This window comes from Humulus lupulus, chromosome 3 (genome assembly GCF_963169125.1).
Source record: "Humulus lupulus chromosome 3, drHumLupu1.1, whole genome shotgun sequence".
NCBI lineage: Eukaryota > Viridiplantae > Streptophyta > Magnoliopsida > Rosales > Cannabaceae > Humulus > Humulus lupulus.
Genome location: NC_084795.1, coordinates 159,788,420 through 159,814,436, shown reverse-complemented (window position 1 = coordinate 159,814,436; position 26,017 = coordinate 159,788,420). Strand labels below are relative to the sequence as shown.

The 26,017-nt window shown below is 34.1% G+C and overlaps 3 long non-coding RNA genes across 3 annotated transcripts; 2 read left to right on the top strand and 1 right to left on the bottom strand.

The window, feature by feature from the left end:
* The first annotated feature begins 2,731 nt into the window (after positions 1-2,731).
* LOC133821420 (uncharacterized) lies at positions 2,732-3,292 on the top strand. Its single transcript, XR_009887558.1, has 3 exons — positions 2,732-2,915; positions 3,044-3,080; positions 3,245-3,292. It is a non-coding gene; the product is annotated as an uncharacterized LOC133821420 (long non-coding RNA).
* Positions 3,293-16,988: 13,696 nt separating this feature from the next.
* LOC133821419 (uncharacterized) lies at positions 16,989-24,995 on the top strand. The gene is made up of 3 exons (XR_009887557.1): positions 16,989-17,203; positions 17,315-17,390; positions 24,790-24,995. It is a non-coding gene; the product is annotated as an uncharacterized LOC133821419 (long non-coding RNA).
* Positions 18,175-21,746, bottom strand: LOC133823250 (uncharacterized). The gene is made up of 4 exons (XR_009888209.1): positions 21,559-21,746; positions 21,382-21,475; positions 19,835-19,881; positions 18,175-18,459 (listed from the first exon to the last, which is right to left on the bottom strand). It is a non-coding gene; the product is annotated as an uncharacterized LOC133823250 (long non-coding RNA).
* Positions 24,996-26,017: the final 1,022 nt, after the last annotated feature.

The following is a 26,017-nucleotide window of genomic DNA, read 5'->3' as shown; positions in this document are numbered from 1 at the left end:
TGAAAATATTTGAAAAATGTTATACTCCAAATCCAAAACTAATACTAATCCAAAAGAAAAAAAAAGAACAGAATAAGTAAAGAATAAATGAAGTACCTAACGTATAATAACAAGAGTGGGCAGTAACCAAACAAATTAAGAACTAAAACAATTGCAGAAATGGAGCACCTAATTTTTTTTTTTAGGTACCATTTGATCTATATAATATACATGGATATATACATGTAACATCAGCCATACATTATATATCAATGAAAAATTGAAAATAAATCTCTTGTTTCATATCAGGCAATGAGTCTATATTCCTCAGTATTACTATCTGCTATTGATATCTGATTTCCATGTCCAGGAGAGGATATTGTTGTATGCATCTATTTGGCAATCTTGATATTATTATTTGATGATGAGGGTGAAAATAACTTAATAGCTTGTTGCTAAATTCTTATTTGCTTTCCCAATTTCCATGAGCCTAGTTCATAGCTCCTACCAGTTTTTCTTCTGGGTTTATTCTGGCTATATAGTGGTTGTAGTTAAGGTGTTTGGTCAAAGGCAGATCTCTTTAATGCTTTAAATTTTGTTATCTATGTTTTTGTAAATCCGCTTGTATTCGGACCATTTATTAGAAATTTTGTTCTGCATTATGCCAACACTACAACAATTATGCCCATATATTACACTAAAATATCACATTACAATAATTATGCCCATATAATGCTTTCCCAACAACACTAACTGTTTTGGTTAATTAGTTGTTCATTGTAACTAATTATTGTTATTTTGTAGATTAGTTACTTTATTAGTTTTGGTCTTTTCTGTATATAAACTCTTTCGTATCATTACTTCTTTAATGAGAATTGATTCTATTAATTCAGTCACTAAGTTTGTCACTAAGTTTGATTCTATTTGTTTTTCTCTTTTTCCTCCTCTGGGTTGACGATGGTTCTTGGTTGTGGACGAGTTATTCTAATTATTTTTCTTCTGTTTGGGTTTGCGTTATGCAAGTTTGTAGGTGTGATGGTGGTGGGGGTGAGGGTTCGTGGTAGTGGCTCAAAGGGCAAAGGGTGGTGTCTTCTTCATATCAATGTCTGGGTTGTTGAGTGATGCCGAGATAAGATTTTATATTCATTTAAAAATGGGTTTGTAAATTTGATTATTTTACTTTTGAGAATAACTTGTGTGTTTCATATTTCTTTCTGGTTTGAGTTTACTATTTATTTTTAAAGATTTATTTATTGTTGAGTATGTTAAATCTTTTATTTTGAATTTACTGCATATTTTTATACAAATGTATGTGTGTTTTTTCGTAAACACATGTTTGCATAATAATCTATGTAGTTTTTTCTGATTCTCTTGATGTGATAATGTGTGCATAGAATCTGTTTGATTAAATTCTTGAATGACTTCTATTTTCTTTAACACATTGCTTCATCCTTCCTAGTAGTACACATTGCTACTCTGTTAAGTCCAGACCTCATTTGATGCACTTGCTGTTTTTTTTTAATGTTACATTTTAAGTCTGTTAAAATAGTTAAGATCAAAGTGTGTTTGCTTGGTGTGATTATGTGTAAATTTCCCTGTCAATTTACTTCAGGAACTTTCATATCTTATAAAAATTATCTATACATATGCATACACACTTTCAAAACTTGCAAGCCTAGTGGTACACATTATGCATTTTGGCCACTTTACAGTAAGTTAAAGTCACTAATTCTTATTGTAGAGCTTGGTGATTTGTCATTTATTACCACTATTTTTTTCTAGTTTTGTTGATTAATGACTCTTTCATAGTTTCTTCTTTGGTTTTGTAAGATTTCTTGCTGAATTATGATTGATTTGGAATTTCCAATCAATGTGTTTTATGTTTGTTTCATGACTATTCTTTGGGTGGCCATTATTTTTATCGCAATGGTGGTTTCATGCCATTTTATTGAATTATGATATTTTCCTGACAATGTCTTCTTCTTTTTGAATGTTTACAAGTAAAATGTGCTAGAATCATGTATGTTTCTTTTACTTATTATTATAATTTTTTTTGCCTTTTTTATTTATTTGTTTGTTCTTTACTTGTGGTTTAATAATATAGACTTGTGCTCGGTTTTAATATCTCTATAGTTCATTCTTGTTAACTAGGAGAAGTGGTATTAGTGATGTGACTCCATGGATTTTGGTATTGTGAAGTAGAACAAGTCAATATTTACAGTAAGTTAAAGTCACTAATTCTTATTGCAGAGCTAAAACAATGACATTATTTTGGACCTTTATAGTCTGTTTAATAAAGTATGTAATTGTCTATTCAGTGATCCTCCCCCCTCCAAAAAAAATAGAACTCTGAATGAATAAAGTCTGTCTAGTCAACTTATTTGGTTTAAGTGTGAAAGTGTATCTGTTAGTATTATTTTTTTTTTATTTTTATCAATGCTTTATTTGTGCTATTTATTTTCTCTTACAGCTTGGTGGAGGTTATCTATTTGGGTTGCCTTTGGGGTTCGTTACTGATTCTATTGGTGCAACAATTGGTGCTACAGCTGCATTTATTCTTAGTAGAACAGTGAGTATTGTAGACCATAGTTTTCTTTAAGGACAATTAATTTTTTACTTTTCTTTAACTAGATTTAAGATGCTTGCAAGTTGAAAGTTCTTGTCATATATTAGACAATATTTTTCCTCATTTATTGTGTTTAGTTTTAATATTTGATTATAGATGCTTGCCTTATATTAACCCCCACCCCACCCCCGGATTGTTACCATATATCTAATGTTTTCCACAGTTAATTTGTTATCACTATAGGCATCCATTAGGTGTACTTACCCATCAATCTTTAACTAGCTCTCATTCTTGTTATAGGTTGGTGATGGGATGGCTTAGATTCTCAGAATCTCAAAAGATACTTGATTGCATAAATAGGCCAAGCACTGTAAGAATGGAGGATAAAAATATATTTTATTTATAATATATACATATATATATATATGTTTGCTTTGGAATGTATCTTCTTCCTTCCTCTGTATTTGAGTTCTATCTCTGCCTTTGGTTTACTTACAGGCTCACCCAATTCCTGTTCACGTTGAAGAAGTTAAAGGTATCCAGACCCTTGAGAAACATAATTTAGATAATAACTTAGCTTAATGCTTAGAAGCTCTATTTGACAATGTTTTCTTTGCTAGTGTAAACTCTTAATTCTTGGATGTATCTTATGATAAATTTTCTCAAATAGATAGAATTTTCCTTTACTCTATCTTGCAGATGTAGTTAGTGTTGCCCAATACATTCTTGTTGTGGAGAAAGAATCAGGTACCTTTGGCCATTCATGTTGCTTGGATTACTAGATGCATTTCTATCAACTAACCATGAATTGTTTGATTTTGGCCTAGTGTTCCAACGATTGGCAAATGTTTTCTTCCTTTGACAGCAGAAGGTGAGAATGCAATGGTCTTTCATGAATGCCTTTCTTCCAGTTGTGATCTTAACCGATGAGTTATGTCATTTTTAGACAAAAGGAAAACTGAAGCCGTGTTATACAGATGCTACCTACGAAGAGAGGTGTCGCAATGGAGGTAAAACTCTGTGCTTTCTGATGCGAACCTTTTTTAGCTGGCTATGATTGTATTCAGAAGCTCTATTGTAAATCTCACTTTATTTGACTCATCTCTGCCATTCATCAACCTTGTTTGACACTTCTAGCATTTTTGTTAAAGCAGCCAAGAACAGATGACACTGCATCTGTTCTTGTTTTGTTTTGGCAAAGTTAATCCCATTGCTTATTGGTCTAATTGGTATGAAGCCAAGAAGTTCCCAATCATTTCTTCCCATACTTTTGACTCAACTGGCCATCCCTTCAACATTTCCAGGTTGTTATGGAGGGTTGTCCTGTTTTCTGATCTAGTACATGTTTGGTTTTCAGGTTGTACAACTATTTTAGTTAATGCTATGCTCTCAGACTACAGAATTTGTTTGCTTGCTGTTTTTTTATTTTGCTGGTTTGTTTTCTGATTATTGTCTTGAATAATGATATTTCATAATGAAGATCATTTTTCAGTGTTCAGATTTCAAAAAAAAAATATCAAGTATATGGTTGCTTAGTACTTTTTTCTAATACTAAGAGTCTAAGACCTCTACTTTTTGTCTTCAGTACACTCCTGTAATAGATATTTGGAGCATAGGATGTATTGGTTGCAAAATGATTATCTTTCAGGGTCATTTATTGATTATTTTGTTGATTTTTCATTGGTGGTTCTATTAAAGTTCACATTTTTCTTTTTCTTTGTAGTTTTTTTATTGGATTTATTGCTTTAAATTTTTCAGGAATCGCTTTGCAGTCAATTTTGGGACAGAGAAAGTTTTGTTGATGGTTCTATTCGGTGTCTTCTTTGTAGCCTAGAAGGTGAATTTCCCTTCAGGACTGTGGAACTTATTCGCCTCTTATGAGATATGAGATATGAGATTCAATGGATCTACCCTAGAAATAATAGTATTATTCTAAATGCTTTTGTAACTCAATTTTGAAGGCTTTGTGTTGGGCAGCTGTAGAATATTTTGTGCTGAAAGTAGTAATTTTTCAATATGTTGAATATTTAAGACTCCTTGAATACTTAAAGAACATTTTGTTGTTGATGACAGTGTTGAATGTTTTAAACTAATTTGTGGATTGTTAATACAATGTTGAATGTTTTTACTTTTTGTTATTTGAAAATCAAGTTCATTTGATGATGCTAGTATATATTAGAAAGCTAATTTTAATTATATAAAAAAAATTAAAATATAATAGAATAAATTAGTGTTATATAAATAAAATATATAATGAGAATTTAAACTTATCTAAATATTAAAATAATACGAAAATTGTGTTATAATATCTATTACAATAACATTGTTTATGCAAAGAATTGTGTTATGCAAAATTCATTATATAACACAAATAATGGGTTATACTAAAGTGTAGTATAACACAAAAAATGTGTTATACTAAAGTGTAGTATAACAAAAAAAAAGTGTTATACTAAAGTGTAGTAAAACACAAATTTATAAGTATTGAAATGTGTTATATAATCGACTATAAATAGCATAATTAAACACTTATCTATATATTAAAATAACACAGAAAGTGTGTTATCGTTGACAGTATAATAACACATCTGTATAACAATGATAAAGTGTTATGTAAAGTACTCTGACCTACGATAACATAGTTAGTCTTGACACATCAAAAAGTGTTATGGTATGTTTTGATAACACAATTTCGATGTTATTAAAAGCATTTTTTCTTGTAGTGAATATGTATAATCAAAATTGGTTTTTATTAATATATTTATTTAATTAATAATAAGATGATAACGAAAATTCAAATTTTGAATTTTGAAATTTAAGTTGTTATCTTTTCTTTAAAAGGATGATACCTTATTTGAATTTCTAATTATTAATTAATTAAACTAAATATGTATGAAAAATGAAATCTGCCTATTTTAGGGAAGTGTTACACGCATAGGGCTTCCTGGACTGCCCCATGCGTGTACCACTACTGATAATGATGAGTTATTGGTTTTTTAATTTATTCAAAAATGGTTTTAAAATGGAATGTACTCTGTCTTTAATTATCATTCATTTTATTATTATTAAGATGATGAATTTTATTTGATTATTATTATGATAATAATACCTATATGTTCTATATGATAGAAAATAGAAAAAGAAGTTTTTCAAGCATCAGAAAAACTAATCACCTTTTCTCACAAAAGATAAACCTTTCTCTCTAGCCTAAAATCAGCAGTCTCATGTGTTGAGAATACTTTTGATTCAAAAATTTGATTCTTGTTATCTATGTGCCCACCCACATCTTGATGTTTAGAGAACGTCTTGAAAAATCTTGGTATGAGTTCTCAAGCGAGGATAGAAAGATCGAATTATATACGAAAATATTGAAGGACTCTTTATAGGCAACAATAGGTAAATAATTATCAATTTTACATATACATATTGTTGATGCGGTTTTTCGCCAACAATAGATTAAGAAATAAAATAGGTAGATTAGTACTAGATTATAAATTGTAATGAAATAATTAATGTCGTCTCAAACACAGAAAATTTGATGTGGTTCAATTGTTAAAATCCACCTAGTCCACGAGACAATGTTATTGCTTTTTTCTCTCAATTTTTGCAAAGTTTTAGTAATACAAAAATGGTCATCCCCCTCTTGTTCTTTATTCCTGATATTTATAGAGGAATTTCTTGGACAGGTTTGGGTAACCACGTGAATAAATAAGGTATACATTTAATACATATTATTCCCATTTACATTGGGATATGGTTTGAAAATAGATTGGAATATATTCCTACTATCTCGGATAATAAATGACAATTATGTGATACAGCCTCGACATTAATGAGCACATAAGGAGCCTCTAAATCTCTTGGGATCCTTCAGTATGCGTTCTGTCTAGGTTTCCACAGGCTGAATATCTCATCTGAGCTCATGTTCAAAGACTATATGAACCCTAGCTCGTAGTAAGCTCAGAACACCCAAATTCTGATCTAGCCATTATAAGTCTCGAACTCAATGGTTATCTTGAGAGGCGGTTTGATAATAACCTGTATATCGTGTACGAACTGGATTGATTATCGAGATGCTGACATCATTGTTAACAAGATGTTCTACTTGGCTCTTTTTCTACATATTTATCTACCAGTTGTACCCGAGCTGAGTAATTGAACTAGTGCTAATTTTTACTACAATATTTTCCCCCAAGCTCCTGCTCGTTCTTGATGTCATCACTTTTTAACATGCACAGTAGGGGCTTTTAGGCTTTTGTCATTTAAAATTGTGCCTGCCTGCTACTCGAATACTGGACACGTGGCTGTCTGCCATTGGCGTTCGTTCGGGTTTCGATAACTGTGACAAACATCCCATCAAATTTTTGCTGCCGTATGATTCATTTAATCTTGGCCTTCAAACCTCGAGCCAACCCAATCGGATGGTCCAAATTAATTCCCGTAGTTTACGTATAAATAGGGTGATCAGACCTGAACCCTCACCACCTTTGCATTCAAAATGTTTCCATTTGAAAAAAAAAGTTTCCCTTTTCTTCTCCAACTTCTCTCAAAAACCCTCCTTCGCCTTTCAGATTCTCAAAAGCTTTCAGGAAGTTTTCTATGGACGTATCAACGTTTTCTCTGAATTGATCATATCAACTGTAAGTATTTCCTCATCTGGTTTGAATTTTTCAACTCTTTGCTTTCGAACGAGTTTATTTTTTCTACTGTGAAAAACATCCTTTGCCCAATGTCGTTTAGGATAAGTCTGTTTATAAATAGGTGATAGGATTCAGTTTAGGCTAAATGAAAAATATTAGGCTTATTTAAAAATGAGGTTTTCATAAAACTGGGCAAACTTTATGGGCTTTTCACAGAAAATTCTAATGGTAAATCAGTTTGAATATATGTTTGGGGTGTAGAAGTAAAAGGGGTTTTAGGTTTAATCCTAGGTAACTTAAAGGTTACGATTCCTTAGCCATATTTGTATTAAAGTTCTTTCAAAAGGAAAGTAGTGGGTGAGATGGATCTGACACATGAATATCGAAGTATTAGGGAATTTTAAGAAATCGAAGCGCGTGGCCTAAGACCACGTGTTGAGGCTAAGACATAGCTTAGCTCATACAATTTTCAAATCCTGAAAGTGAACCACTTAAACCTTTCGACTTCCATACCCTTACAACCATAGATAGAAATCATCTTAGGTCGCCTTCTAATAGGTCTCTTTGTTGTGAGGCGATCTAAATCATGGCACCCGCAAAGAAGAATGTCGCGAGCTCCTCTGCTCAGAACATAAATAAAGGAAAGTAGGTTGCCTCTGACTCTCCCATCTCTCATTTCAATCCTATGGTGGAGAGAGAAATCATGGTCGACCCTGACGCATTCTTCGAGGCCGAGCACATAGTCTCCTGTATAACGACTCAAGGAAAAGTTAACAAGATCCTGCTGAACCATAAGATAGAGATGGAAGTTGATGGCCTTATTGCTCGACCTACACTGGAGGGAGAGCAGAGCTGTGCCCCTCTCCAAGATGACTACGAAGCTTGGATTGATGAGCACTTGAAGGCCGGTGCCTTCCCCCATTGGACCAGTATTTCGTAGAATTTCTTAACTACGTCAAACTGGCTGCATTCTAGCTCCCCCAAACTCATGCAAGCTTTTGGCGGGGTTAAAATATTTGTTTTTGAGGCACGAGTGGGAGGTCCCCACTCTGGCAGACATCATGTACTACTTTTGCCTCGAGGCTAGTCCCGACCAGAAGGGGCGAGGTGATAGTTTTTACTACCTCACCTCTGTCATCGACCTTCCCAGCCACCCAAATGTGTTCAAGAAATGCGAGCATTGATACTTCACCCATTTCGTAAGTCTTCTATCTTTATTAATTAAGCACGTGAACATTTTATCACTTGTGCACTATATATATATATATATTTTTAAGGATTCTAACTATTAACCCTTGAGTGACTGGCCTTGATGGAGGAACAAATGAATAGGCTCTTATCTGGAAAGGGGTGGATGATTGCGACTCAAATGAAGAGCTCGAACCTTTCGCTCTAAACATTATCGTAGCTACGTATCCTATTGGCTTTAGGATGTCGAACATGCTGATATTTGATGGAAATATAGATCCATCCAATCACCTTGGGATGTTCAACACAATGATGATGGCCCACAATATCAGGCTCGACCTATGATGTATCATGTTCCCTGCGACTCTGGTCGGACCTGCCAGACAGTGGTTTAAACAATACAAGAAGCATTTGATAAGCTCATGGAAGAAATTTTCTTCTGAGTTTAAGAGAGCATTCCGAGCTTCACAGACAGCTCGTGTAGAGGCTGACTCATTGGCCAACGTAAAATAGCAACTTGGTCAGTCAATGAAGGCATACATGAGCAAATTCGCCAATGTTGCAGCACGAGCTAGGGATGTTGATGATAGCTCCATGCTCATGGAGATGAGAACAGGAATCCTGGTGGGAGGCGATCTATGGCAAGAACTCTAGTGAAAAGGAGTTAAAACTGTAGATGAATTCTTAGCCCAAGCCCAGGAGTGGATAAACCTGGAAGAGGGGCGATTTGCTGTCACAGGAACCAACCAGGCCCCTACCCTGGAGCGGTGGCAGAAGTTGCAGATACGACTCAACCTATTACCTAGAATAACCAAGCGGGAAACAAGAAGAGGAAAGAAAATGGTGAGGGCGACCAGAACAACACGAAGAAGAACAAGTCTGTGGAGAAATTCAAGCCCGATTACCCAAAATCTCGATGTAAACATCGATCCTCTATCCGACACTATTGTCTTGGGGATTCCGTGCAACCTTACTATCTCTTGGACATAAATGTCTGTGTATTGATCCGCTATGTATGAGGTTTTAACAGGCAGGAAATGAGCAGACTTGGTTAGTCTATCTATTACTACCCAAGACGAATCATGCTGCTTACTTGTTCGTGGCAAACCTGTCACGAAATCCATAGTTATATCATCCCATTTCCATTCTGGTACGCTAAGTGGCTGCAATAAGCCTGTAGGCCGCTGATGCTCTGCTTTCACTTGCTGGCATATTAAGCACTTAGACACAAATTGCGCTATGTCCTTCATCCCTGGCCACCAATACATTGCCTTGATGTCGTGAGTCATCTTGATCGACCCTGGGTGAACTGAGTATGGGGTACTATGTGCTTCTTCTAGAATCATCATCTTAATCCTTTGATCATTTGGCACGCATACGTGATCCTTATATCTCAATAACCCTTGACCTGATATTGAGAAATCTATGGTCTTGCCTTCTCAAACTGCATCCATATGCACTACTAATGTGTCATCATGCTATTTTCCAATCCTTATATCTTCTAGCAGATTTGACTGGATAGACAAATTAGCCAGCTTAGCGATGACTACTTCTATTCCGGCACTGATCATCTCCTGCTGCAATGACTTCTCTATTCTTGCTAGTGCTGCAAAACTTCCATAACTCTTCCTACTTAGCACATTGGCAACTACGTTTGCCTTTCTCGGGCGGTATAGGATTTCGCAGTCGTAATCCTTCACTAGCTCTAACCACCTACGCTGCCTCATGTTGAGCTCCTTCTGAGTGAAGAAGTACTTCAAACTTTTGTGGGCTGTATAAATCTCGCACCGTTCTCCGTAAAGATAATGGCGCCAGATTTTCAACACAAAGACCACTGCTACCAACTCCATATCGTGAGTTGGATAGCATTGCTCGTACTCCTTCAGCTTCCGTGAGGCATAGGCTATCACCTTGTCATTTTGCATCAGCACACAACCCAACCCTTGCTTCGATGCATCACAGTAGACTACAAACTTATCGTTGGGTGTCGATACACAGAGTACTGGTGTTGAGCAAAGATTATCCTTAAGCAACTGGATGCTTTCTTCACATTTATCAGTCCAGCGGAATCTTTGCTGTTTCCGGGTCAGGTTGGTGAGCGGAGTGGCTGTCTTAGAAAAGCCCTCCACGAACCTCCTATAATAACCTGCTAATCCCAGAAAGCTTCTTACTTCGGATGCGTTCTTTGGTCTTGGCCAATCCTTCACAACCTCTACCTTTGATGGGTCTACTGCAACTCCGTCCTTGGATATAATGTGCTCGAGGAACACCACTTGCGAAGCCAAAACTCGCATTTCTTGAACTTGGCGTAGAGTTGATTAACCTCAAATGTTCCTCGTGCTCAAATTCTTCCTTGGAGTGTACTAAGATGTCGTCGATGAACACTACGACGAATTTATTTAAGTAGTCCTAGAAAACCCTATTCATCAAGTCCATAAACATGGCTGGAGCGTTGGTAAGACCAAAAGACATAACTAAGAACTCGTAATGCCCATAACGAGTTCTAAAAGCTTTCTTAGGAATATCCTCTCCCCACACCTTGAGCTAATGGTACCCGGACCGTAAATCAATCTTTGACAACACGGTCACACCTCGAAGTTGATCAAACAAGTCATCAATCTGGGGTAGCGGGTGCTTATTCTTAATCGTTACCTTATTCAGCTTGCGGTAGTCTATGCACATCCGCATGCTTCCGTCCTTTTTCTTCACAAATAGAACTAGTGCTCCCCATGGCGAATGGCTCGGTCTAATGAAGCCCAAGTCTAGGAGTTCTTGTAGCTGCGTCTTTAACTCCTTGAGTTCATTAGGTGCCATCCGATATGGTTCCTTGGAGATAGGCTCGGTGCCCAGTACTAATTCTATCGTGAAGTCAATTTCCCGAGTTGGCGGCAACCCTAGTAAGTCATCGGGAAATACTTTTGGGAATTCTCTTACAATACGGACGTCTCCAACCTTAAGCGGTGTTTCCTTTACTACATCTGTGATGCTGGCTAAGAATGCTTGACATCCTTTTTCTATCATCCTTTGAGCTTTGAGAGATGATATTAGCGGTGTGTGTAGTCCTGAAACTTGTCCCATGAAGCATAGTCTCTTGCCGTCAGGAGTCTCGAACGTCACTTTCTTGCGTTTGCATTCGATGGTTGCGACATGTCATGCTAGCAAGTCCATGCTTAGTATCGCGTCAAACTCCTTGATCTCTAGTTCTATCAGGTCTCCTTCTAGTTCTACATCCTCAATCTTGATCGGTACGCCTCGTACTATCCGTGATGATATAACTACCTTGCCTGAAGGCAACTCAGTTACAAACCTAGTTCTAAGTCTTTCACAAGGTTTGTCTAGTTTTTCTATCATTCCAAACGAGATATAAGATTGAGTGGCTCCCGAATCAAATAATACATGACTGATATTATTGAGGATAGAAACCTGACCTGTGACCACCTTATTGCTAGCATCAGCCTCTCCTTGGGTTAAGGCAAATACCCTGGCAGGAACCATCTTGTCTTCATTTTTCCCTTCTGTCTTGAGCTGAGGACATTCTTTCTTCCAATGTCCTTCTTGACCATAGTTGTAACATCCCTTGGTGTTTTCCCGACATTCACCAGGATGTTTCTTCTGGCACTTAGTACAGTGCAGGTACTCTACATAACCCAACCTACTGCTTCCATTGTTTGTCCGTGCCCTTTTATCGCTATCGGGATAGCTTATTGTCAGGATGCCTTCTTTTCTTACCGTTATTGTTGTTGCTGGACTGATTGCTATTGTTGTTGTGGTTGCTGTTCCGACTAGTTTGAGGTTGACTCTGCTATCTAGGCTCAGGCTTACTGGCTTCTTCTTTACTAACATTAGCCTGCAGCCTTTCTACTTCTATTGCCATTTCTAGGACATCGACATAGGTAGTATTTCCTGGGTTTGCTAGCTTAACCCCTAGCTCGATCTTCGGTCGAAGTCCTCTAATGAACTTTGACACCCTCAGATAGTCAATTGGAACCATTTCTGGTGCGAACTGCCGAGCATACTCTGCCACTAACAAACTCCCTTGCTTCTGGCCAGCGAACTCCTCGACTCTTGAAGTGATGACAGCTGAATTATAATACTTTTTGTGGAACAACTCCACAAATCGGGTCCAAGTCATGGTGGCAACATCATGCGTCTGCTGGACTAAGTCCCACCATATTCTGGCATCTTTCTTGAGCAGAGACGAAACTCAGGATATGCGGTCCGTGTTGCCGAGGTTCCTGTGCATCAGGATTGGCTCCACTTTCTTAGCTACTCTTCTGCCTCGAAGGGGTCTGTAGTCCCTTCAAAGTTCAGAGCATTTTGCTTACGAAACCGCTCATAAACTGGCACCTTGAGCTGAACTGGGTATGGAGCATAATTCGCCACTGGCTAGACCCCATATGGACCAACTTGTTGGGGTACTGAGGCCATTTGTTGCGGCTGTGGTTGTCGCGAAGGTGGAGGCTGAGTCTGAGTCTGAGGTTGAGCCTGTTGTTGTTGTTGCTGCAATAACTCCTCAACTTGTTGTCGCAGTCTGGCGATTTCCCCAGTGTTGTCAACTGGCAGTGGCGCATTGCGGCTGGCAGCAACACGCACTCCCTTTCTGGGAATTGTAGGGGCTTCATTGTTCACCGAAGCAGCGTTGGAGGCATTTCCGTTGGTGCAAGCAAATCTTCAGAGGGACATCGCAGCAGATTCTAACAGTTGAGAGAAACATCTTAGAACTTTACCCTAATAGGCTCTAAGGCAAAAACTTAATTTAAACAAACATAACTCGAACCTATTAATTATGACTTCTTTATGAAAATTATATAAGCCTTCTTTATTATTAGAGTGGGTTTCTATACTTAGAAAAATAAGCCATCCTGATTATTTTCTAAGTCTGTTTCTAATCATCCTATATGACTTAATTATCAGGCTCGAAACTCATCTTTGTTCCAAAGTTAACCATATTGAGGGAGGGTTGGGATCAGTAAAATCGTTCCCACTACTATGGCCCCCTAACTCTCAATATAGAAACTTGGTTCATTGATTTGTATCCACCCTCACCGAACTTAGTCATTATTTATTAGATTTATTATTTATTATAATTGCAAAGAAAATCAAACTCATACATGTTAACAAAATAACATTGATATTAATTTGGAAAAAAAAATTCACTATTTACATTCATAAAAGAAAACAAATAATAAATTAAAAAAACAATGAAACTAATCTATTCTAAAATTCAGGATCTTCTACATCTGATCCTTCATCTAGCATATCGTCATCTATCTCTTCATAGTCATCATTGTCTTGTGCCTCAAAATGCCCTCGAGGAAGAGTCGTAAAAATTCTATGTTTTTGTTCATTTGTAAACTGAAATTCCATTTTTGAAGTGAACCTAAGTATGAGAAAATAATATCTCATAGCTACTGGCAATTCATCTTCTTCATCTATTGTCTCCCAAATTTCTTCTAAGGCTGCAATCACGGTAGGATAATCTCTAAAAAGTCTAATTACTAAAACGTATTGCTTTATTTATCTCATCATGATCTGCTTAGATTCTTGGAGGTGACCTATCTCCCTGTGGAACAAAAGCAACCTCTGAGTGATTCTTTCTAGCACTCCTACGGTGTTTTGGGGTTCTCTAATTATTTTTAAAGCCTTAATGGCTCAGATATCTTCATAAGTTAATGTTTCATTCATTCTTAATTGAAACATAAAGGCTAAAATCGTTAGCTATACATATAAACATAATAACTATAACTTAAACACTTACTTGGCGGTCAGATTCGGAGCTTTGAGTGTGTGTATCGAGGAGAACTTCATGCGAATGAACCGTTGCTCTTATACCAGTTGTAATGACCCAACTTATTCTAGACTTTGGACCATTAAAACTACTTACACACAGACACTATTCTTAAGAAAACTTACATACAAAATAGTCATAACTTTATTAAAACTGTAAAACAAAGGTTAAAATACATAAAATTTGGGGTAGGATATGGGATCCCATTGTTTGAAAATAAAATAAAACATAACATAAATTATAAATAAATTCGTTACAAGATCAGATGCGGAAAAAAAATACATATAAAGCATAATTGAAATGACCAAAAACCACTTCATCCTCGAATCGTTCATGCAGTCCACCAAAGCCATTCTCCCTCAATACACAATCCCAAGCCGCCAAGAATCTTCCCGCCGCCATAACTGTTTTCCTGCACATAAAAAACAAAGGAATGAGCCCAATGCCCATCAAGGAAAATCTACTAAAAACATGAAACATAAACATATAACATACACTATAAGCAGAGGCTTAAGACTCGATCAAAAAGATTCTGGGCTTATCAAGAGGTTATGGATTGAATTGAGCTCAACTTCAAAACCATTAAAAAATAATGCCCTAGAGCCGATATATCGCCCCTGGTAGGTGATATATCGCCTGGGCTTATGTTCTCGAAGCTCGTCGAGGTGTTCGTGCGAAGTTACGTGTTTTTCGTATTCCCCGTGTGGTGATATATCGCCCCCTAGAGCTGCGATATATCGGCATATGCTGAAATATTATACACGTAATTACACTTTTTCATCCTAATTTTAATTGATTAAACAACTTTGATTGAGTCCTATAACGATTTCAAAGCTGTTGGCAGACTCTGGGATTTTCAAATATTACTCTTAAGAAAATATTCCTCAAAAATACTTAATTTCTCAATAAACATGTCTATGACAAGTGTCATGATCTTATTGGTTCTATCTAAACCTTATTGTATAATAAATATCATCTTCATAATCAGATATATTTTTCAAACCTTATGTTATAATTAATATTCTTAAACTATAGGTTAAACTTATAAATCTACAAGTGTTGCTACGAGTGTCCAACTAAGTCCCGACTTGAACCAAAATCCACAGTAATAAACATACTACAACTATTACTAGCTATTACTACAACTACTATTATCTAACTAGCTAAGTAAAGTTCTTGGACTCTACACAAGTCAAAGCAGAACACCAAAGGCCAGCAGGGTTACTTCAACCGCTCTATGTACCTAAATAGAAATGGGAGGATATAGCAATGGATTTTGTGGTAGGGCTACCCAGAACCACCAAGCAGCATGATTCTGTGTGGGTAATATTGGGTAGGCTCACTAAGTCCGCCAATTTCCTAGGAGTTAAGACCACATACTCTACATACCAATATGCAGAATTGTATGTAAGTGAGATAGTGAGACTTCATGGGGTGCCAAAGTCGATAATTTATGATCGAGGGTCAGTATTCACATCGAACTTTTGGAAGGGACTATAGAGAGCTATGGGATCAAGGTTAAAGTTTAGCACTGCGTTTCATCCTCAGATCAGAAAGAACTATACAAATTCTAGAGGACATGTTGAGATGTTGTGCTTTGGACTTTTCATAGTCTTGGAACTGATACTTACCCCTAATGGAGTTCTCTTATAATAACAGTTACCAATCTACCATTGGGATGGCTCCATATGAGATGCATTATGGGCGCAAGTATAGATATCCTTTGCACTGGGATGAAGTTGGGGAGAAGCAGATTTTAGGCCCTGAGGCTGTTAGGGAAGCCAGTGAGGCGATCGATAAGATTCGCCAAAGGATGCTTACCGCGCAGAGTAGGCAAAAGAGCTACGCTGACCTTAAGAGAAGGGACATCGAGTTTTCAGTGGGCGAGTTTGTTTTCTTGAAATTCTCACCGATGAAGGGTGTTATGCGTTTTGGAAAGAAAGGGAAGTTAAGCCCCAGATATATTGGTCCATTTGAGATTTTGGACAGAGTAGGGCAAGTTGCTTGCCATTTGGCACTCCCGCCAGCATTAGCCGAAACGCATAATGTCTTCCACATCTTGATGTTGCATAAGTATGTTTCAGATCCCTCTCATGTTTTGAGTTACGAGCCGTTACAGCTGAAGCAGGACCTGAGTTATGATGAACATCCAAAGTGTTATTGAAAAGGGCATCAAAGAACTGAGATCCAAAAGGATTCCACTAGTTAAGGTCCTGTGGAAGAATACTACGGAATGAGAAGCAGCATGGGAGTTGGAGGAAGACATGAGAAAAAGATACCCTGAATTATTTGGTAAGAGAGAATTTCGGGACGAAATTCCTTTTAAGGAGGGTATATTGTAGCGCACCAAAAAAAAATTATTTAAATTTTGTGCTTTATTTTATTTAATTGTTAAGTGTTGTGAATTATGTTATTTATTTATTTAAATTAATTGTTAGAATTGTTTGGTAGAATTTTTTGAATTATATTGTTAATTGTTATTTATATGTTTATTTTAATATGTGAATAATTGAGTTTTGGTTGAATGCACTAACCAGCGTGGTAGGTAGTGATGCACCCTATTTATTGAGTATGTGCTTGTTCGTGGTTGCATGGTGCACATGTGTAGAATTTTCTACACACTTTATAGTTTCCTTTCATTAGATTTATTTAATATTTAAATTGAAAAAAAAATAAAAAGAAAGGGATAAGGGCTTGGACGTGTGAGCATAGTGGGAAAGAGGATTTCATTCCTATTTTATTTGGGTGAATTTTAGTTAAAAACGGAAGAGATGTTGTCATCTTTATTTCATACCAATTAAAATAAAATAAACATTAAAAGAAAATAATCAAAAAGGGGAAACTTACCAATTATTTTCCTTAGGCTATTATGGGTAGATTAGAATAAAGAGAGAAGGAAAAAGAAAGAAGAGCATTATGCTACATTGGTGTCGTCAGCCTAGAGAGAGGGAGAGAGAGAGAGAGAGAGGCGTGTTCTGGAGAGAAGAAGAAGAAGAAAAAGATGATGATGAAGAAGAAGAAGAAGAAGGGATCAATCCTAGGGTATGGCTCTTTATATTTATGTTTTATAATTTCCCTTCTTTTGATTGTAGTATTTTGATTAGAGTTTGTTTGTGTTGTTGGTTTTCTTCTTCTCTTTATGTGGGTTTTCAGAAAACTCTAGGCTTAAACAAGGGGTGATATAGTTGAGTATTGGTCACTTGGGTGTTCTTGATTTTACAATCAAGAGGTAATGAACCCTTAGCCTTTTTTTTTTTTTTTTTTGTATTCTTGATTTACATGAGATGATGGTATAATGATTTGTTTCTTGTTGATTTTGGGTGAGAAGGTTTGTTGTAAGAAGCATGGAAATAATTGATGTTGTGACACCTATGTTTTCTCCCTATAATATGATGTTATGGTTTATTTTAAGGTGTTGTGTAAAAGCATGCTAGGTTTTTAGTTTGTGAACTACTAAATATGGTGATGGGTTTGTGGTTTAATGCATGAAGGGATTTGGTTTTGATTTGCTAACTATGATGATATTTTATGTTTGGGTGTATGTGGGTTTTGGCTTATGCATGGGATTTCCCGACAGTTTTTCACTGTCGCTATTGAGCAACGACGACAGTCGACTAACTGTCGTATTTGTCTATGCCGGCGTAGGGGTCGCTACGCCGACAGTTATTAGGTGTCGCCGTTGCTGGCTATGCCGACAGTTATTAGGTGTCGTTGTTACTAGCTATGCCAACAGTTATTAGGTATCACCGTTGCTAGCTACGCCGACAGTTATTAGGTGTCGCTGTTGTTGGCTACGCCGACAGTTATTAAATGTCGCCATTGCTAGCAACGCCGACAGTTATTAGGTGTCGCCGTTGCTGGCTACGCCGACAGTTATTAGGTGTCGTGATTGCTGGCAACACCGACAAATTTTTTTAGGACGCACAATGCATGTCCTTAAAAGTTATCCTTTTAATTTTTTTTTAATTAATTTATATTTATTTTAAATTAAAAATTATTATTTAAATGAAACATTTGTATACAAATCTAAAAACTTATAGATTATTATAACAAATTTTTTACAAGGAGCTAATTATATTTACAATTTAATTGTCTTCTTTTTTAAAAAAAAACTAACTTTTACAATTGAAATTAATCTATCTATTACATACAATGTTAGAACACAACAAAACTATATACATAAATAAAAACCTCACTGTACATAATTCTTACAAACAAGAAAGAAAATAATATCCAACAACTTGAAGAAGAATTTCTTGTTGCCTTGGTTCTCTTAAATATCCAAGTAGAGTTTTAGCCTACAATACAAAATAAACACCATTAAAGTCAAACCAAAACTAAAATAAATAGAGAACTTGAGGTTGCAAAATTGAGTCTTAAATTCTAAGCATTTAGTGCAAAGAATATCGACACTTTCTCATGGCTTAAGTAGTTAGTTTATCAAATCACATAGACATTAATAAACCAAATTACCAATCATTCATATCACATTAGCAAATATACATATATACACACATATAAAGACATGCACTGTATAGGTAATATGCATTAGATTCTAAGTCCATAGTACTTAAGCAAGAAAAGAAAAGATAATATAATTATAAATAAGAGCACCGAGAACATAATAAGGAGTTCTTAGTTTCATAATAAGAAATGTTTAAGTAGAAAGTTTTCATCCAAAACGAGGATAACAAACACGCAGTTAATTTAAAAGGAATAAAATGGTCCCTTAGACATACCGCATTGAGAATGTGAGAGAAATAGAAGGACCAAACCTAAAGTGAAATTTTCAATTAAATTTACAACTTTTCTGCGAAGAAAAAACACAAGTTGTTTTAGAAGATCTAAAGACAAAGTTGTTAAAGTAACGCAATGAGTTGTGAATAAGCCTAATCCAAATTTATAAATTTAATTCACATTTAAAAGTCTATGCAAAATAGAAAATCACAATTCAAAGTTATTTGTGCAAATTCTTAAGGTAGTTCCTATTAACAATAGAAATATATATACAACCCATCATCTTATTTGAGCTTAGTCGAACGCATCACTTGCATAGACAATGCACTAAACATTTACATAATTCAGCTTGCAGAACAATTTTTTTTTGCATATGATATATAATTTAGTATACAATTAAATATGCTAAGTCGATTAGGAAGAGCATGCAACAGAGTTGCAAAGTAAATCAACCTATCAAATCATTCTCATTGATAGTTGATGTATTATATATAAAGTGCATAAAACGAGTGATTATTATAAAAATTAACTAGACAAGAGTCCGTAAATTTCTAGAAAAAAGGGCAACACAACAACTGCAAATCGGACATCCCCAAATTTTAAAAACCTGCAAACAAGGCATATGACAGTCCCAGAGCAGTCCAATAAAATCACAGTTCAACTCATTATACTAATTAACTCTTAATATACTATGAACATACACAATTACATACTCTATAGATGGTTGATCATTTTTGTTGTGTGTTTGATTACAGCAAGCATTTTAATCCAATACATATACTATATATAATAATGTTATTTGTAAAGCAAAAGTTTATTATATAAATAATATAATAATGTAAATGACAGATGACACATTAAGTGCAAGCTGAAACCATTGCACCGAAATCATACAAAAGATAAATGTCAATTGATTACAGTAAAATGAGAGCTTACCTGTACACCTTTAACTTGCATTTGTTGTATAAGTTCTGTGAACACCCCTGAAATGAGACAAAATGCTAACCTTATTTTATCAATTAGTTTTGTTCAATGTGTTCATATACCCATGTCAAAATTAATACATGTCTTTTAAACAACTAAATCCATCCAAACATAGAAATAATATATACAAAAGACTATTTATAATAGGGAAAAAAAAAGAAAAAGTTCCATTTATATACAAATACATGCACCTATATACACTTTGGTGTTTGTGCTAGCTACCACTAATAAACAAAAACAAACTAATGACACGAATATAAAATGTAACTACCAAATAAAACTATGACCCAAAAATATTTCGAAAAAAATGCAATCAAGTATTTATTTATCAAATACCCAAATGCAAAACCCCTATAAAAAAATAGAGCAATATCAAGCAGGCCTGCAGAATCACAAAGCCAATATTAACCACAAAGAATTTATTTCTTGGTATATAAAAATGCTCTACTATATAAATGACCAAATCTTAAAAATGGAAATAGAAAAATAGCACAAATGATGTTGAAAACCAACCACTAAAAATATTAATGGAAATAATTTCATTGCTTTGCATTCCCACAAAACACATAATCAAATATTGAAGAAATTTTTTCCAAATACGGGCTGGCTCTTCAAGCAAAAAAAAATGAATTCATGTATAATGGATTACCATGGCATTACAAGTTGCTGGATAATCCAACTTTGCATCCAAGAAAACTTGCTTTGCAATATCCATGTTTAGCAAATATCAATAAAAATATGGCAGATTCCATCTTAGTTGCAAGATAAAAACAAAGGCTATAAGAAAAAAGAGTAAAATGTTCAAAGATTTCTCTGAACATAGAACATTTCATGAGTTAGAGTAGTCAAGTAACAAGAATAAATATTAGGAGTATTTAAGCACGTTGTTATACCAACAATGAGCAATGTTTAATTTAGAGCATATATATATTAATATGAATATGTTTATATGCAACAAAAACTAGAAATCAAAATAGGAGTTACTGCAAGTTATGATATAAAATAACAAAAACTTCATAGTTAAGCACATTGAAAGCTACACAAAGAAAACATTAGAATATCTCAATCAAATAAAGAGACCTTCAACAAAAAATTGTAAATCAAACTCACCAGCCACATTAAAAATTTCCATTTCTAGGTCCTTACAAAAGTAATTCAAAGTTGCCAAACAAAACACCAAATTGATATCAATACAATAAATCTCCAAAATCAAAACTGAAAACTCACTAACAGCTCCACCATTCTTATTATCCATATATCTCAAAAGTAGAGGTTTGAAAATGAACAAATCGTGGAAAAAAATGAAGAAAAACAAAAAGATAAAAATAACATTGAGAAATATTACTACATGTTGAATCTATGAAATATTGAGCGAAAATACCCAAGAGAAAACGAAATAGTAGCAGATAGAGGAAGCTTCAGAACTAGAAGAAGAACAAATAAAACATCAAAAGCTTTTGCCCAAATTTAAACCTATACATATATATATATATACATACATGTGAGATTTTGAGAGGAAGAATCTAAGAGAGTTCTTCATTTTATTCCCAAGCCACCGTAAAGCCTCATGAGCTCAGCCACCATGAAACCCACCTACAAACAACAACCACAAGTATAAACAAACAAAAATCCAGAAAAAACCCAGCCACAAAAACAGAAGAAGAAGAAGAACTCACCCAGGCGTTGGATTCGTCTGCTGTTCGTCCACTGCCGTCTCCCCGTTCGCGAGCCCACCTTCGACCTCTGCCCATTTGTGAGCCTCGTCGTTCATGCAAGTGAGACGAAGAAGATGAAGAGATGGGTTGGAAGAAGTGGCTGAATGATCGGCTTGAAGAAGAGGGAAAAACAAAGACGTGGGGGGAAATTAATTTAGAGTCTGATTTTAAGTGGATAAATTTTTTTAAAAGTTAATAATACGAAAAATTTAGAAACAAAAAAAATTAGTTTTAAAAGATTTTAATAAATACATAATTTTTATAAATATATATTTACATAATTTAGTTTATTTTAAAAAATATATTATTCATTAATTTTTTTATAATATTTTTTCAATTAATAAAACAACTATTTTTTAACTAATACAAATTTTATAAATATGTTAAAGAATAATATATTAATAATATAGTTAATTTTATAAATATCTTAAAGAATAATAAATTTAAATTTTGATATAAAAATTATTATAAATACAAAAGTTAATAATATGAAAAAATTTAGAAACAAAAAAAATATAGTTTTAAAAGTTGTTAATAAAAACATAATTTTTATAAATATATATTTACATAATTTAGTTTATTTTTAAATTATACTATACATTAATTATAATTTTTTATTTGAATTTTGGCGACATTTTATGACTGTCGTCATTGGACTTTTATTAACTGTCGGCATTAGGGTCAATTGCGACACATTTTAACTGTCGGCATTGGTCTCGAATTAACTGTTGGCATTCGGGTCAATAACGACACATTTTAACTGTCGACATTGGTCTCAAATTAATTGTCCGCGTTGGAGTCAATAGCGACAGTCAAAAGCAACGGTGACAGTTATTAGCTGTTGGCGTTGGTCTCTATGCCTACAGTTTTTAACTGTCGGCGTAGAGTCCCGCTAAGAAATTACGACAGTCAACAGAGTTGATTGTCGTGGTTGGGTGTCGAGAAAGCCCAGTTTTGTAGTAGTACCCCCCTTTATATTTTGTTATTTTTATTGTATTTTTACATTAGATTCATGTTCTAGGATTCTATGTAATTTGTGGCGTGATAAGTAGTTTGGATTTCTAGTTTGAGTCCATGAAAGTTGATGGATATGTTTATGAGAATTTTTGTGATATATTTTGTTGTGAATCTTAGGTGTGTTTCGGCCTAGGAGTGGTGTTCAAGCATATTTGTTTTCCTTTTATGTTTTACTGATAATTGTGATCCTAGAAACATAATAGATTGTTTCTAAGATTTTAAATGGGTATATGTTAGCTTTGTTTTCCTTTGGGTGATAGAAACATGCTAGGGTTTCTATCTAACTTTTTGTTAATTAAACATATATGATTTTGTATGAATTTTTGTGAAGCATGATGTAAAAGATGGATTTTTGATCGGTTAAGCTTGCTGATTTTGGGTGTTTAAATGATTTAGAATATGATGAAAATAATGTTTTTGCACGCTTAAATATTTTTTGCAAGTGCTATGATGTTTTAAGAAATTAAATGGAAATTTTAATATACATTAAAATGATATTTTCACTCAAGTAAATACCTACAGTTTTTTTTTTTATATTTTTAGAGAAAATATGAGTTTTTAAAAATAAAAATGGTGACTTTGAGGGTATTTATTGTTGCTGGGATTTTAGTAAAAATGAGAAGTTGTATTTTTAAATAAAAGGAATTTTGTGTGTATGTTGAATTAAATTAATACCCTAAACTATGAAAATATTAAAAATGGTATTTTTAATATAACCATGAGTGTTCATTTTAATAGATATGATTTTTCTTTATTTTAATTAAGAAAAAAATGTTGAGATTAATTCACTTGTTATTTTTAAATAAATTAAATAGTGGCTAAAAGTTTAGTTAAAATATTTTAAAAATAATTATTGAATTATCACTTATGAATTTATTCTACTTAAAATTAAGCCTTGAAATAATACAAGTAAAATATATTTTTCCACACCTAAAAATTATACTTTTCTCATGCCAAGTTTGTAATTTTATTAAATTGGATTAAATTGTTATTTTCTAAGGAAACATGCTAATTATAAGTATTTTAAATAATTTTTAGCCTTTATTATTTCTATGTGAGTTAACAATAATAAATGGAAATTTTATATTTTTAAATGACTAAATAAATTATTTTTATGAAATAAAAATGTTTTAGAGGTTTAATCAACTTAGAAATTTTAAAGAGATAAATAATGGTAATAAAAGTATGTTACTAAATAATTATTTTAAAATGATAGAAATAAGCGCGTAGAAATTATCGTTTTTAACGCCACTTTTTAACAATAGTCCCACGTATGCATGTCACATGCAATTTCACTTTTACATTAAAAAAAATGTCTAATATTCAACCATATGATTTTTATTTAAAAACCATGCATGTAACATAGGTATAATTTGCATTAGTCTTTTGGTAATATTATGTGTAATTATGCCTATTTGGAAATTATGAGTAGTTTTCACTATGTGTGCATGGCCCATGCACACATGAGATATATGAGTTGGGCACAAGAAAGTCTTATGTGATGCTAAAGGATGTTATTTGATTGTGGTATAGGCTCGTTGTGAAGTTTTTCAATTTTGTTTTGCTTGGATCTGAGGTAAGGAAGTTAGATAGAATTTATGTTATTTATGCTGTGAATGGTAAGGTTGGCACATATGAATAAGAATGTTATGTATGATATACCTTTTGTGATATGAATTATGAGATGTTATTTTGTGTTGACATGACTGGATTGTATAAATGTTGCATGTTATGTAATGATTGTTAGCATGATGAATGCGACACAACAAAAAGGGGTTACTAAAGATGTGAAGACGTAACCCGAGTTACTAAGGATATGAAAACCTAACTCATAGGGTGGACACGTCGAGGTTATTCATGGATCAGAGATCCTGTTTGCCTCAAGATGTGACATGGACAAGTTAGCAAGACATGTTCACAAAGATATGATGTTATGTTTATGATGACTATGTATCTGATGTTTATCTTGTGATGTTATGTTTATGATGACTATGTATATGATGTTTGTGTTATGGTGATTATGTTTATGTGTATAATGATGATGGTTACGATAATAACGATTATGATGTATGACGATGTATGAATATGAATATGTTTTGTTGTGTTTTACTTGTGTGTTATGTGTCCTTCCTTACTGGGCTTTTAACTCACCCCCTTACCTTCCCTTCCAAGTAGCAAATAGGATTTCTCTTTGGCACGCGTGGTGATGTGGGGAGTTCTATCGTCAGGGTGTGTATGGCGTGGGGGCATCCTATAGACGAGAAACGATCTGTTTAAACGCCATTTTCTACAGAATAATGTTATGTTTATTTTTTTAACTTTCAGAACTTATCAGTGGGACTTGAACTTTAATTATTTTTAAAACGTTGCATGAAAACTGTTATTTTTCCTTTTAAAACTATTGGACCCAACTTGCATGTTTTTAGCAAGGCCCCAATGGAATTTCTATAATCACTACTACAAAAAAGGTTTTTTAGGACTAGCATTGCGAGTCCTAAAAAAGTTTTTAGGACTCGCGCCCCGCGAGTCCTCTATTTGAGAGCCTTAAAAACTAAGGTTTTTAGGACTCACGTTGCGAGTCCTAAAAGAATGTCCGCGACGAGTCCTAAAATAATGTTTTTAGGACTCGCAGCGAGTCCTAAAAAATGTCCGCGAGTCCTAAAATGATGCTTTTAGGACTCGCACAACGAGTCCTAAAAAATGTTCACGAGTCCTAAAAGATCTTGCTGAGTGCCTTTAAGTAAGGTTTTTAGGACTCGCACTGCGAGTCCTAAAAAAATGTCCGCGAGTCCTAAAAGATCTTGCTGAGTGCTTTTAAGTAAGGTTTTTAGGACTCTCTTTGGGTGACCTTAAAAGTTATATTTTTAATTTTTAAAAAATTTATTTATTGTTATTTTAAATTAAAAATTATGATTTAAATGAAACATTTATACACAAATCAATCTAAAAATTTATAGATTAAAATAACAAAACTTATTAAAATTATAATCGTCTTGACCTTAAAAAATATATAACTAGATTTACAAAGTAAATAATTAACCATTCAAACAAGAATCATTCACTCTAATAAAAATTACAAATATAATAAAACACTAATTCATTGTCAAACAATATATATTTTTTCTTCTTGTCCTTGTACTCACCCTCGTCACTGCCTTTCCAAAGTAAGGATTGACTGCCATGAATTTCTTTCTAAAATCATCCCTGAAACATGAAAAATCACATTATAATACACCGAACATGAAAAATTATAACTAGATTTTTATTGTAGTGTACATAAATAAGTTTATTCACAATTGCTACAATTTTCATTTTGATTTCCATTCCCAATTATTCTAATAATAGTTGTTTCTTAATATCTAAGTAAACAAAAGAATGCATAACAAGCAAAATACTCAAAATA